Genomic DNA, 14,198 nt, shown 5'->3' on the forward strand with positions numbered 1-14,198 from the left:
TTCTTTTTTAGAAATCTTTTCAGGCAAGATTTATTTCTTCTTCTTTTTTTCATTTTTTCAAACAACATTATGTCTAGATTAACATAGGCGTATATTCATAACTTGTCAAGTAGATAGACCTACTATTTTGAGTGATATGCTTCAACTATACTCAACAATCAAAGATTTATGATATGGCCAAGTTGTGTCATGGGCTTGTAAAAGATTAGCATGATTAGCATGTAAGGTACCCACAATAACCAAAGATGGATTTGAAAGGCACCATAGGCATATGGATTATACCTTGACTTGTCTACATAGTTAATACTTCTCAAAACCAATGTAAAAAATTATAGATAGAAAATCATTAAAGCATAAGGTATCATCTACTTGCAGTCTTGACTTTGTTCAGGTCAGCAAGGTCTTCAATCAATTTTATTTCCTTGATATTGAAGCATTTGGGAATTTCAACTTGGACATGGACCACCTAATCCCCACATGAATTTGGCTTCCCAAGTAAGGGAACACCCTTCTTTTCCATCACTAAGGTTGAGCTAGGTTGTGTTCCAACTAGTATTCTAAGATCAACCATGCCATCTATAGTTGGAACCTTAATAATTGTCCCTAGAATAGCATCAATGTAAGAAACCTTGCATGTTACGAGTATGTTTGACCCATCACATTTTAACACAAGATTTGAGAGCAGTTCAATAAATACATGTATTTCTCTAGGAGGGCCATCTCTTTTGCTTGCATTTCCTTCAGATCAAACATGAATGTAGCTACCTAATTCAACACCAACTAGAACTTTCAAGTTGATCCTCTTTGTACACCTCACTTGTCCATCCCCCCAACATATAGTACAATATGTTGCACTTTCTCCTATTTCATCACAAACTTGGAAAGTTGAAACTTGTCAAAAATCACCCAATGGTGTCCTTGTTGTTGTCACAACCTTCCCTTGACCTCCACATGTCTTGCAAGTACTTGGTTTTTTCCCTGGCTTCCCCCCAGATCCATTGCAAGTTGTGTAGTTCTCAAGTTGAGTGACTTCTATTTCCTTATCTATTCCAAAAACTATCTCCTTAAAATTAAGAACCTAGTTATACCTCTCATCATTTCCTTTCATTCGTATGTTTTGAGATGCTTTGCCTCCCATGCTTGCCATACCCCCCATACCTTCAAATAAGGATTCAAATATATCAAAATGATTTGGTTGAAATCTCCAAGACCTACACCTACACCCTTTAGCCCAGCTTCACCATATTTGTCATAAATGGTGTGTTTTTCATCATTTGGAAATAACTCATAAGCCTTACCTATCTCCTTGAATTTGAGCTTTGTACTAGCTTCTTTGTTTACATTAGAATGGTATTGCCTTGCAATTTTTTGAAAAGTACTTTTCATTTTAGACTTGCTAGCATTGTGAGAAACTCTAAGAATACTCTAATAGTCTGAATCTACTTTGACAACTAATCTATTGCCTCATCATCTAGAACCTTGAAAGTATAAACTTGAATCAAAACATTGATCTTGCAACCTCAAATGTACTAATCATGCACCTCCACATGGTATACATGCCATTGGATAGCTTATAGGCAATATAACTACTTGTCTAGAATTTAAGTTTTGTGATAGGAGAAAAATGGTTCCAACAAAAGGATTCAATTTTGTTCCTTCTATTTGAGATCTTCTTCCTCTACCCCTTCTCTTCTCCTTCACTCATTGGCAAGATTTGTCTCTTATTCTCTAATCTACAATAATTTCTTAAATGAAATTATTTTCCTGTTAATTTTGTTTTATCTCTAATGGGTGTATTGGATTTTTCTAGTCATTTTATTTCCATTTCTAAATTTTTATTGTTATAAAATTAAGCTAGATGGCTAGGAATATAGTTTTCAAATTATGGGTAAAAATTTGTCAGTAACGATCTTGAAAAAAGATGTTGATTGCATGTTTAGTTGAGACTTTTGGTTGCCCAACAATTATGACCACCCAAAGTTGGTTGTAACTATGGGGGAAATCATTAAAATCACATAAACAACTGAAAACATTTGGAGAGAGAAGAATTTAATAAAGTTGAACAAATTGCAAACAAAAAAATAGAGTTTTACTACATTTTTTATTGTTGTTTCATTTGGTGTGCCCAAGTAAAGATTCAAATGAGAAATCTAACTTGATAGGAAGTTGGGAAATGCTCTTATCCTTTATTTGCAACAAGTCTAAGACCCTAAAGTGAAGAATTGAGGGATAAATCTTATCACAGTCTACAAGGGGTCATTATTTACACAAAATCTAGGCTACATGAGTTCAAAACCCCTTATGTCCAAATGTGACTGTTGGAAATATTCCTAACTTGGTTCAAATGAGAAGTAAGGGAGTCTATTTTAGTTTGGAATTGGCTTCAAATCAATTGGTTATAGTTCATTTAAGATATGTATGATACCCTAGCTAGGCATCTCAATGTGATTAGAAAAATTAATTAGGAAAGAAGCAAAAATCCCCCATAATTTTGGATGGCCATTGAATAAAAGCCTAATTGATGCTAATGCAAGTACTCCTAGATGTCCCCATGGTCCTTTTGACTAGATTCAAAGTTTGAAGGGTATTTACACCGAGTAGAATGTTTGTGAGAATAGGCTCACAAAAGTGGATTTGAGTGATAGAATTGCCATTTGAGATTGTAAAAAGTCTATATAGAACTCCATTACTCTAACAATTGTACATAAAACTTTTTTTTTGTCCTCTTCTAGCAAAATCTTGTTGGAAGAAGTGTCACACTCCTTCCATAACTCTTCTTATCACACTTCACTCTGACATTGGATTGGTATCCATTAGGTCTTATCCTTCACCAATGACTCTCTCCTCTCTTCTTCTCCTCCATGGAGTTTAATCCACCATGAATTGGTGACTACCACCATGTTTCACTTGCACAACCTCTCACAAGTTGTACATACAAATATGCTATATCTATATTCCACCTTGTCACTATACCATCCTTTTTCTCACTCACTTAAATATTAAAATCCATCTCAAAATCAACATCAAAAATTTTATTTAAATTTTCCTCTTCTACTAAAATGTCTTCTTCATCACCTCTCATTGACTGAAACTTCCTTAGGTAATCATCTTCTTTTTCATTCTCTTCAATTGTAGCAATCTCTTCTCCTAGCAATGGGTCTTCTGCATTAGATCCTTCATCAACCTCTACTACAACTTCAACTTCATTCTCTTTTCTCATTCCTTTTATAAGACATCATGCTTTCACTTCTTTGACCTACAATATCTTCCTCATAAATTTCACCTTCCAAAAAGGTATTGATTATTTAATCCTCTCTTTCAAGATGACATCCTCATATTGAATTTACTCATCAAACAAGGGACCCTTAAAGTCCATCATCTTAGCTTCCACATCTTGTATGTCTTCTTTTCCTATCACAAAAATACTCATGCATTCTATGCATTTTATTTCTATGAGAATCTCTTCAATAGCATCTTAATCTTTAAACTTATGACAAGAATAGTGTTATTATTGCTCATTTATTGCACTACTCAAATAAGAAATACTTGATGTTGTTACTCTGCTAGATAACTCTCTCAAATCATTAATACATGATGGTGTTACACTGTGAGGTGCCAATTTTATCAAATATAACATATTTTATTTTTTGTTTGTGATCCAAAGCATCACCTCATTTGATGAGAACTCCATTAGAGGCTCCATCAGTTGTTTCCACCATAATAGTTGTTGGAGTAGCAAGCTCCAAAGTGCATGGGTAGGAAATGATCAACTTAGAGATAGAAAACATAAAAGACAAAACAAAGTGATCAATTGATGGAGACACGACCCAAGCACAGAATGGACACAACAGAAGAAGGAAATTTTATTAACTTTTTAAATAAGCTAATACATCTAGTACAGAGAAAATAGACTGCATAACATGCCCTATGGGCTTACAATAGCATAAACCTAGAGATAATTTCTCCTTTTAGTACCTCCTCTCAAACCCCACTCTGAACTACCTTTTACAATGCCATAAATGTCCTTAAATAGACCGCAGAGGGTTAAGGACTAGGAATACATTCTAGAAAGTGCTAGTAGGCATCCACTAACCAAATAGAAGGATCCAAAAGCTATGTTAGAAGTTGACAGAAATCTAGAAGAATCCAAAAACGGTAATTGAACTTTCGAGAGGCATAACTTTTGAACTGTACCTCCGATTAATGAACCATTTACATTTTTGGAAAGCTCTCGAAGTGCTCTATAGCCCTATGGACCAGCTTCACTCGTCTCCCATTTTTTGGCCCTTTTTAAGGTCATTTAATGCCCCTAACCTGACTTTGAAGAATTCTTAGGCGGTCTCCAAAACCTAAAAAACTATGATAACTTTCAAACCATGTGGCCTTTTGACCTGATTCTTTTTTTGGAATGCTCTAAATTACAATTACATTCATCTAGCCAATTTGCACCTCCTAGTTCACCAAAATGATGGCTCAATTACATACTCCTATTTTTTTAGCACTTATACATATCCCAAGGTGTTCAAATACTCTATCCTAGAACACTGATAGTGGGACTGTGAAAGTTGGAACCTTTACTTGACCCAAATGGGTATCCAGAAATGAAAACACATGAAATAGAAACTAAGTCTAAGTACATTTTTTTGGGTGACACAGGATTTCCCTTATACCTCTGGATGCTCTTGCATCATCATTTATGGCAGGTAGCCAATCTTCTAAATAAGTACCAAGAGTTCCAACAAGATGCCTACATAAAGCAGGCAACTAAGTCAACAACCAATCAAGTTTATCTTTTCTATCAAGTGCAAAATCTACTTAAGATAAAAGTATACATAATATTTTTCAAAATAGAGTTGAATGTTTACAATAGATATAGAAAATCCTACTAGCCCATCTGTGTCACAAATTCTAGTGTAACAATAATTGGAACAAAGAGACTAGTGACTTGCAAATATAAATCAGTTTGAGCTCATACTTCAAATGCTTGACACTAATAGAAAGTTTTGGCCTTGTTAATATTACTCTTTTTAATCTATTATCAAGATTTTATGCAAAAATTCATTTATCAAAAGATCAATATAGAGTTTTTGACTTGCATCTAGTAGAAAATTATATAATTCCATGTAAATATCTTAGAAAGTAGTCTTATTTGGTAATAATTTGGAGCTATTATCTTCTTCTTTAATGGTCTCTTCTATAATCGATCATAAGGGGCCTAGATTTCCTATTGTCAAACCAATGCTTACATGGAATCAACAAAAAATTAAGGGAATGGTTGTCATTCAATGTGAATTTGATTAAATTGGTTGAATTTCATATGCCTACTCTAGTATGGCCATAGGAAGACCTCTTGTGCATTGTGGACATGGGAAAATAGACATATATTTTTATGATTGGTCTAGACAAAGAGGTCTTTGAAAATTCACAACATAGAAAGATCATGATTACCTTTTTCTTAATGTTAACCCCCATTGCAAAAACATCTTCTTTAGCACACTATTTAAACTCCCATAACCATGGGTGAGATCATATTCAATAGAAATACATGAAAAACATGTTATACACACTCTTTTACTAGTCTGCAACCATTGAAATAAGACCTAGGATCCTTTCCCACAATCTATAACTTTAAAATCTTGAAGAATACAATAAAAAAGTAAATTTTTACCCCAAATTACCAATGACACCATCTTGTGGAGCTCTTAAGGTTTCAATTTTTAATCCCATTTTTTTCGTATAGCCCCAACAGTCTAAGATGTTTAAACTCCTCAGTGGATATAAGAGCATATTTCCAAAAATCAATCAGGTTAGTTTTGGGGAGAACTTTTCACCTATCTTCCTAGGAATAAAAGAGCTAGATGAGATCAATAAACATATAGAGAATATCTTATTATAGGGTGAGAAAATTTTGCCTCAAATGGAGAATTTTATGGTTGTTGATATGATTACCTTCACCAAACCCTACAAGCTTATGAGATTGGTATTTTGTCTATCCATTAAAATATTTTTCTAAGCTAGACTAAGGATTGATATAGAAATAAAGAAAAAATTATAGGATTTCAAAATGAATTAAAAATACAACAAATACTATTTTTTTTAAATTCACTCATAATTGATTTATCCTTTGGTGATTGTTAATGTACTACAACTGATAAAACAAAGTGCAATTTTCTTGACATCTATAGATATTCAATGGTGTAAAAGTAACATCAAAATTAAAGAGTAAAAATAAAAGATCCAACATCAAAGGGAAATTCAACATCAAATTAGTTAATTACCAAGAATACTTACAAATAAAAGGTTGAAGAACATGTTACAATTATACAAGAGCACTAGTCAAATCCTCCATGAAAGTAATGTACGCAACAAATCCACCATACAAGACCATATTACTAGGATATTACCATGATTTTCTGTCAAATATGAACAAGTGCTTTGTACATTTGGGAAGATATGGGGAGCATGTAAAATCCTTGTAAAATAAATATAATTACAAAAATGGTTATTCAAAAACCTAGTACCTTGTCATTGCTCTACTCTTCTGAATTGTAGCATCTTGGTGACCCTTATTAACTCTACATTTAGATCAACCCTGCATTTGGGTCAACATTTTATACATGTTTTCTCTGGCATAAACCTATGTTTTTCTCTTTTGTTTGGGTTCTCACTCTTGACAAATGCATGAAAACATGTTTCACCCCAAAATGAAAGCCTATTTCACTCCAAAATGAAAGCATATTTGGCTCCAAATTGAGATGAGATCCTATTATTCATTATATTTTTTTAAATTAGAATTTTTAATTATATTAAAATATTAATAAAATCTACCAAATTCTTCATTATTTTTATATATTATATATTATACGAGGTACTAAATCAATAATAATACTTCAAAATTATAAAAATATATTCATTTTATTACTTGAATCTTAATATTACATTATTTAAGTGTTCTACCACCTTCTACCAAAAAAACTTAAAAAATCTTAGTATTACAAGAAAATTGATTTGAGTCATAATATCTTGGCAATTCTTCCACATATAAGAATAATAAATGTGGGAATAACATATATTGATTGTGGAAACAATGTATGTGTGGGTATATGTAGAAGAATAAGGTTTTAAAATGTAATAATTGTAAATAGGTAGATTCGTAATCTTCAAACTTTATACTCACTTGAGGTTTGAAATAAAATGATTTGTATTTGAAGTTGAAGACAAAACTTCAAAGCTGTCCATAAATAGGAGGTATGCATTTGGAGGCTTGGTGATTGTGATGCTCCACATTACTTGTGCACCTTCTATATCTAGTCTCAATATTTTTGTGGTTTCTTTATAGTGCTCCATTCTTTTAAAATCTCTTCACTTGTTATAAGCACCACCAAACCACAAACTAAAAATTATATATTTCTTTAAATTGTTAATAAAGAATATCAATCATTTAAATTTTCCACTCACAATTCATTACACCTTGTAGTACAAATGCATACTTTACAAAAATTATTGATTAAATTAATTATCAAATTCAACTATTAGCAAATTTATCTATAAGTATAATTAAATCTACATCTAATTTATATTATATATTTTTGTAATACCATTGGACACATTTGAAAGTCAACTTTATTTTATTAGTTGATAGGGTCAACTTGACACCAGATTAAGTCCAAATTATATGTCAATCTTTTTACAATTAGGTAAATATATATGCATAATAATTGGAAAAATATTAAGTTAGATAAATATATATGCACAAGTAACTCATATTGAATTGGATAAATGTATATTCATAAAAATTATAATTTGGCTATGATGCTAACCATGTTAAGTCTTATCATTACTTAATACTATTACTCATTTATCTTTGCAATGCTCTTTGATCAAAATTTGTTGTTACTATAGAGGGGCTTTGTATCTCACATTGTAAAAATCCCTTAGACTATTCCTCAATCAAGAACTCAATCTTCAATGCATATCTCCTGCTCCCATTAAAAAATGTACCCCTCCATGAATAGAACTCATTGTTCAAGCAAAGATTGCACCATGAAATGAAACATCTAACAAAATCAGTTAGGGCTTCTCTCTTGTTACTTACTATATTAGTTGTGGTTCACCTTCAACTTAAGAAATGAAAGTTTTCTACTCCAAATGTACTTCTGGTGTTTTTTTTGGCTCAAATAAATACATCCATAAAAATGTTTATTTATTTTGTACTTTCCCTTTTTTTTATGTTACATCTTGACCCTTGTATTGATTTATTTAAAATGTCGATATTCTAAATTACCTTAGTGGCATAAATATTAACAAAACCTAATATTCAACCTGGACAAATTAACTTTCTAACCTGATTTGATTTTGGGGTAAAACATTAATTACAATATTAAAATTTGATATGATTTTTATTTTATTATAATTTCATTTAAAACTACAATATTAAAATTTAATGTAATTTTTTTTCATTTAAATTTTTTCAAAAAAATATGTTTGAAAAAATTAAAGCTTGATATTTTAATTATTCAATACATTATTAATTGATAAAAATTGGTATATTTAAATATTTAAATTATAATTTGAATTAGTGTTTGTGAGTGTCCCCAAAATTCTCTTTGTTGTAGAGGGCCTCAATTACTTCAAATTCATTATAGAATAAATTGAATTCAATTCCCACCTTTTCACAAATTGCCAAGTATACCTTCATGATGTAAAATGTTTGCAAGTAGCATCTCAATCAGAGGGCCTATATATTTTCTGCCAAAGAATAGGTTAATAGTTTTGATGTGGTTCTTGAATCTTGAACCTTCTTACATCAATACAAAATTAAAGTTTGGATGAACTTTGTCTACTTTAAAGGACTAGATATGGCATATTCATAAATTTTGAAGTATCGTGATGCACTTTTAGAATCATGCAAATAAACCATGCCCCTTTCATCACCAAAGCCCTAGCCACTACATTCCAAAACATCTACTTTCCATATTTTCATTACCTAATAAAATTTTATTAATACTAAGTTATTTTAATTACCTTGTAACTAATATGTAAAAAGTTTACAAATCACTTAGACCAAATAACTTTTTAGGAAAGTCATGATCATTGAAGTAGTCTAAATTTGTTCTTTTATAGAAATAATTTGTCTTTCTTGTAGCTTAATACATTTTTTTTCATTATGTTACTATAAGTAAATTCTATGCAACCTAGATCTTAATATGTAGAGAGAGAGAGAGAGAGAGAGAGAGAGAGAGAGAGAGAGAGAGAGAGAGAGAGAGAGAGAGAGAGAGAGAGAGAGAGAGAGAGAGAGAGAGAGAGAGAGAGAGATTCAATAATGTATGATGTACAATACATATTCATGGTGATATGTCATGCTAGAAATCTCTTTCTATGTTGCTTTTTTCTACTATCCCTCTATCTCTTTTTGTCTCTACATATTTGTAATAGTAGTTTTTCACAATCTGTTAGAATTCATTGCTATATTTTTTGGTTAGATTGTGTTATAATTTTTGCATCAATGTTTTGGATCACACTTTGTGATCCATCATCAACATCCTAATGATGGATCGCAAAGTGTGATCCAAAACATTGATGCAAAAATTATAACACAATCTACCCAAAAAATACAACAAGGAATCTATACATATTGTTAAATATATTTTTAATTAGTAATATATTATTAAATGTTTTAACTATATTTTTAACTAGTAGTTATAAGTTATTAATTATTTTAATCATGAGTTTTAGATTAAACAACTAAGAATCTAAATGATAATACAAATAAAAGAGAAATAAATTAAGCAAACAAATAGCAACCTGCCTATTTATTGATATATCTCTTAGAGAAAAACCAAAGTAGTATGCAATACAGATTGAAGAGCCCAAAATGGTGAATAAAATCTCTTAAGCCATTTAGCAAAGCATCTTGTATCATAGAAGATGCAAAGTGAAGCTATGATTAGTATGAGAAAGAGTAGGTCCAAGGGTCATGAGTGAGTTATAGAAAATTAAATTAACCTCATCCATTAATAAATAAACCTTAGAGAAAGTGAAGAGAGGAAGTATAAATGACTAATTGTTAGTGATAAATATCTAGTCACTTATTTAGTCATTTATTTGGTAGTTTATTTAGTCATTTTTATTTAGGTGGCTGATTATTAGTGACTAATTATCTCATCACTTATTTAGTCACTTCTATTTGGTTGATCTTGTGATTTTACTTGGTGACCAAATTAGTCATTGATTTAGTCACCTTTAGCTATAAATTACAAAGAAATAGTAGAATGTGACCACTTTTAGTCACATGACTAAAAGTTTTAGTGGTGTGACTAATTTTTTTAGTCTCACAGTAACATATTTGCCAAAATGTACTAGTGGATCTTTGATGATTAGGACGAATCTTATTTGTGACTCCCTAAGCACTACATGCATCCAATTAGAAAAAGGGAAGGATTAAGTTGAAATATGGGTGAATCAAAACTATTGAATCAAACCTAACCATAAGTAACCTAGGTCTTTTAAAGGAGGAAAAACTATAAACTTTCTACAAAAAGAGAATTAAAGAGAGTTTGTATGTGCAAATAGAGTGTTGATGGTGACTAAGGAGTTATAATTTTAGTTACATTGTAGAATTAGTTACAAGAGAACATAAGAAAGGAATCAAAATATGGCAGATACATATGATAAAAAAGGATCAAGTACACAATGGTAAAGAGGTGATCTAATCAAGCAACAAAGTCCTAGCTGAAGGATCATTGCTAAAACATTCTAATAGGTGAATCAGTTAAATCTCTTAACAGAGTAGTCATAACATGCTATTGTAAATCCTTTAACATGGTTCTTACTTCATTGTAAGTTAAAGTCCTTTTACAAGGCACACTTATAATAGGGTGTTGAAATCTTTTAATAGGGTAAGATCTAACAATCTTGTAAGCCTGTAACAAGGTAGACCTTTCACAAGGTAGATCATGGTTCATGATCAAAGTATTGTAACCTTCATTTGGTACACTTTACTACTATAGTAGTAAAGATTTTTGGGTGTCATACCCACCCCAATTTTACCTTATCCTTGGAGTGTTTCTAGGTAACAAAATATATTATGTCATACATGTGTTAAATATCTTACTTTCATGCAATGGATGTATGTGATTAATTTGGCATTTTAGTTTATATGCATAGATTGTGAGATGGATGTGTGGTGAGTAATTACAAGGTTGAAATTTTTAAGTGTTGATTCACCCCCCACCCCCCCTCAAAGTTTACTTCCTTATTGTATTTCCAAAAATTGGTATCAGAGTTGGGTTCTTTTAAAGTAAAGCTTTGCAACTTGAGGAATCATCTTGAAGATGGAAGTCTACAAGTTAAGAAAGACTATTGAGAACTAGATGATTGAAATACAACTTGCCCTACATATGTTGAATGAATCAAGAGATGAGTTAAAGTGATCATTGAAAATAAGGAAGGAAATAATTATTGAAGAGAATGGCATACAATACCAAGAGATTAACACTACTAAATTATTTTTGGATGGAAACACCAATGAATTTGATGTAACAGTTATAGATCTAATAGAAAAGAATGGAACCCTAATTGAAGAAGCCAAAAATCCCAAGAGAGAACATGAAGTCCAATCAATATTTCTATGTGAGGTGATTGATTAGAAAAAGAAATATTAAGAGGACAAAGTCATGATTGAAGATAACAAAAGGATTTTGATCAATAGACTGGAAGAGAAAATATCAAAGGTAAATAGGATTGCTAACATGTAGTTGGAAACTTTGAGTCAAATGATGATTGTAAATCATGAACTGAATGCAAAGGATATTCAGATCACAACACTAAAGCTACAAAATGAACAACTAAGAAATTATTTGAAAAGAGAAAAAAAAAATTTTGAAAGTTTCAAAAAACCTAGTGAATACATCTAGTACTTTGAGCAATTGATGAGATCTCCTAGATTCAATAATGATAATTATGGATTGGGTTTAACTAGTACTAAAGAAGGAGAATCATCAAAAAGTAGTAAAGAAAGAATTAAAAAAGGTAAGAACTCCAAATATACTTATCATAAATGTGGTAAGATAGGCCATACTGCTAATGTTTATAGGAGCAAGATTGCAAATTAGAATCTTAAGTAGAAGTTCATGGGTCATTGCCACAAATGCAACAAACAAGGACATCATGCACATCAATGCAGAACCAAGATCATAAGCACACAAAGATTTAAAGGTTACTGCTATAATTATCAAAAGTATGGACATAGAGAAAATGAGTGTAGATCCAAGCCTAAATGGTCATCAAACAAGTAGATAGAGGTAAAGCATAATGGAAACTCTTATAATTGGGATTATAATACCAGGTATAGTTGTCATTATTTTCAAGAGTATGGACATGTTGCTGAAAATTTCATAAGAAATTTTTTTATAAGTGACTAGAAAAGATGGTTAAGTCAAATCACACATTTTAGTTTTGTGAAGACTAGTCACATAAGCAAGAATTGTCCAACAAGGTCAAAGACACTAAATAATCAGTTCAAAAAAGGAAAAAGAAAGGCAAGTTTTGAGAATGTCAGAGATGAGATGAACAAGAGATGGAAGAGAAAGGAAGATTGTAGCACATCAAGTTCAGATGAGATCACTTCACCTAATAGGTCAGGTGATCACACCACCTCTAATTAGGAAATCAAGAGGCATGTGTAGGATTGATATTTAAAAGATATGTTATACATTAGTTCCAAGGATTTAGTTCTAAAAATATTATATTTGCATGAAGAAAGATGCAAAGTGTTGTTAAGAATCTAGAAGAAATCTTTAAGTTTTGTCACTTTTCATGTTATTTCTGAGCATGAAAATATTCACTATGGTTGTTGAGTGAAATATTAGTGGATGCCAAGCTATTGCAAGGTGATAGTGTTGACCAAGGTCATAGTGGTTGTTTAGCATGAGAAAACTTCATGGAAGTTGAGAAAGTCAAAATCTCTATTGAAGTTGAGCTTATAGCTATGTAAGAACTAATCATTAAATGTGAGGTTTTAAGGTCTATATGATCAATTTCTACTTATTTGACATCATTAAAACTTGAAGAAGAGCATGAAGAGTGAAAGGTGAACTAAAGAGATCATTCCAAAAATTTGCAAATAGGATTTAGTAGTCACTTGACACCATCATAGTAGATTTACAAAGGTATTTATTGTGTACCAAGCTACGCAGTTTGAATTTTTACAAACCCTAGTTTTCATTATGGTGTCTAGTTCTTTAGCTCCCAAGGTTAAAGAGGGTAAAGAAGTTTTGATTATGAAATTGATAAGCAATGAGACTAGACAACCAAACTTTAGAGTCATTCCTAATATTGCTTACAAGCAAGATCCATCTAGTGTGTTGTTGATGACACCACATCAATTTTTGATGATTCAAGGTCCATGAGATATTTCTACACATTCAAGGTGGGTAGCATAGGTTACATGGAGATTAGGCAAACCTATGAGAAATTATGTGAAAATAGAGTGTTGAAAGATGAATTGAAAATTGTAGAGAGTAAAGGGTTAACCTATGCCCTAGATTTCCCCAATGTTTTCAAGATTGAATGGATAAAGATAGTTCAAAGTAGGATTCATGATAATTCTATATGGTTGGATAGTAGACTGGTGAAAATCACAAATAAAATTATACATAGAGCAATAGGGTATCCAACACTTGACCAACCTAAAACCATGAGGAGTGAATCTAAAGAGGTTATTGAGAAGATATAGGGGTAGTGATGTAGGAGCATCCAAAGGTATAAGGGCAATCTTGTGTCACCCAAAAAAAATGTACTTAGACTTAGTTTCTGTTTCATGTCTTTACATTTTTGGATACCTATTTGGGTCAAATAAAGGTTCCAACTCTCACAGTTCTACTATCAGTGTGTTTAAAAATCCTGAAAAATAGGAGCATGCAATTTGGCCATCATTTTGGTGACCTAGAAGATGTGGATTGGCCAGATGAATGTAATTGTGAATTAGAGCATTCTAGAAAAAGAATCAGGTCAAAAGGCCCCACGGTTTGAAAGTTATTGCAGTTTTTCGGGTTCTGGAGACCTCCTAAGAATGCTTCAAAGTTAGGTTAGGGGCATTAGATGACCTCAAAAAGGGCTAAAAAATGGGGGATGAGAAAAGCTTTTCCACAGGGCTATAGAGCACTTTGAGAGCTTTCCGAAAATGTAAATGGTTCGTC

General features: G+C 31.6%; 1 pseudogene; it reads right to left on the reverse strand.

The window, feature by feature from the left end:
- Nucleotides 1–361: 361 nt before the first annotated feature.
- Nucleotides 362–1,563, reverse strand: LOC149558769 (chaperone protein dnaJ A7A, chloroplastic pseudogene; annotated as a pseudogene).
- Between the last annotated feature and the right edge of the window lie 12,635 nt (nucleotides 1,564–14,198).

This window comes from Cupressus sempervirens, chromosome 5 (assembly GCF_028749045.1).
Source record: "Cupressus sempervirens isolate cs-2001-9-10 chromosome 5, ASM2874904v1, whole genome shotgun sequence".
In the NCBI taxonomy this organism is placed as follows: Eukaryota; Viridiplantae; Streptophyta; class Pinopsida; order Cupressales; family Cupressaceae; genus Cupressus; species Cupressus sempervirens.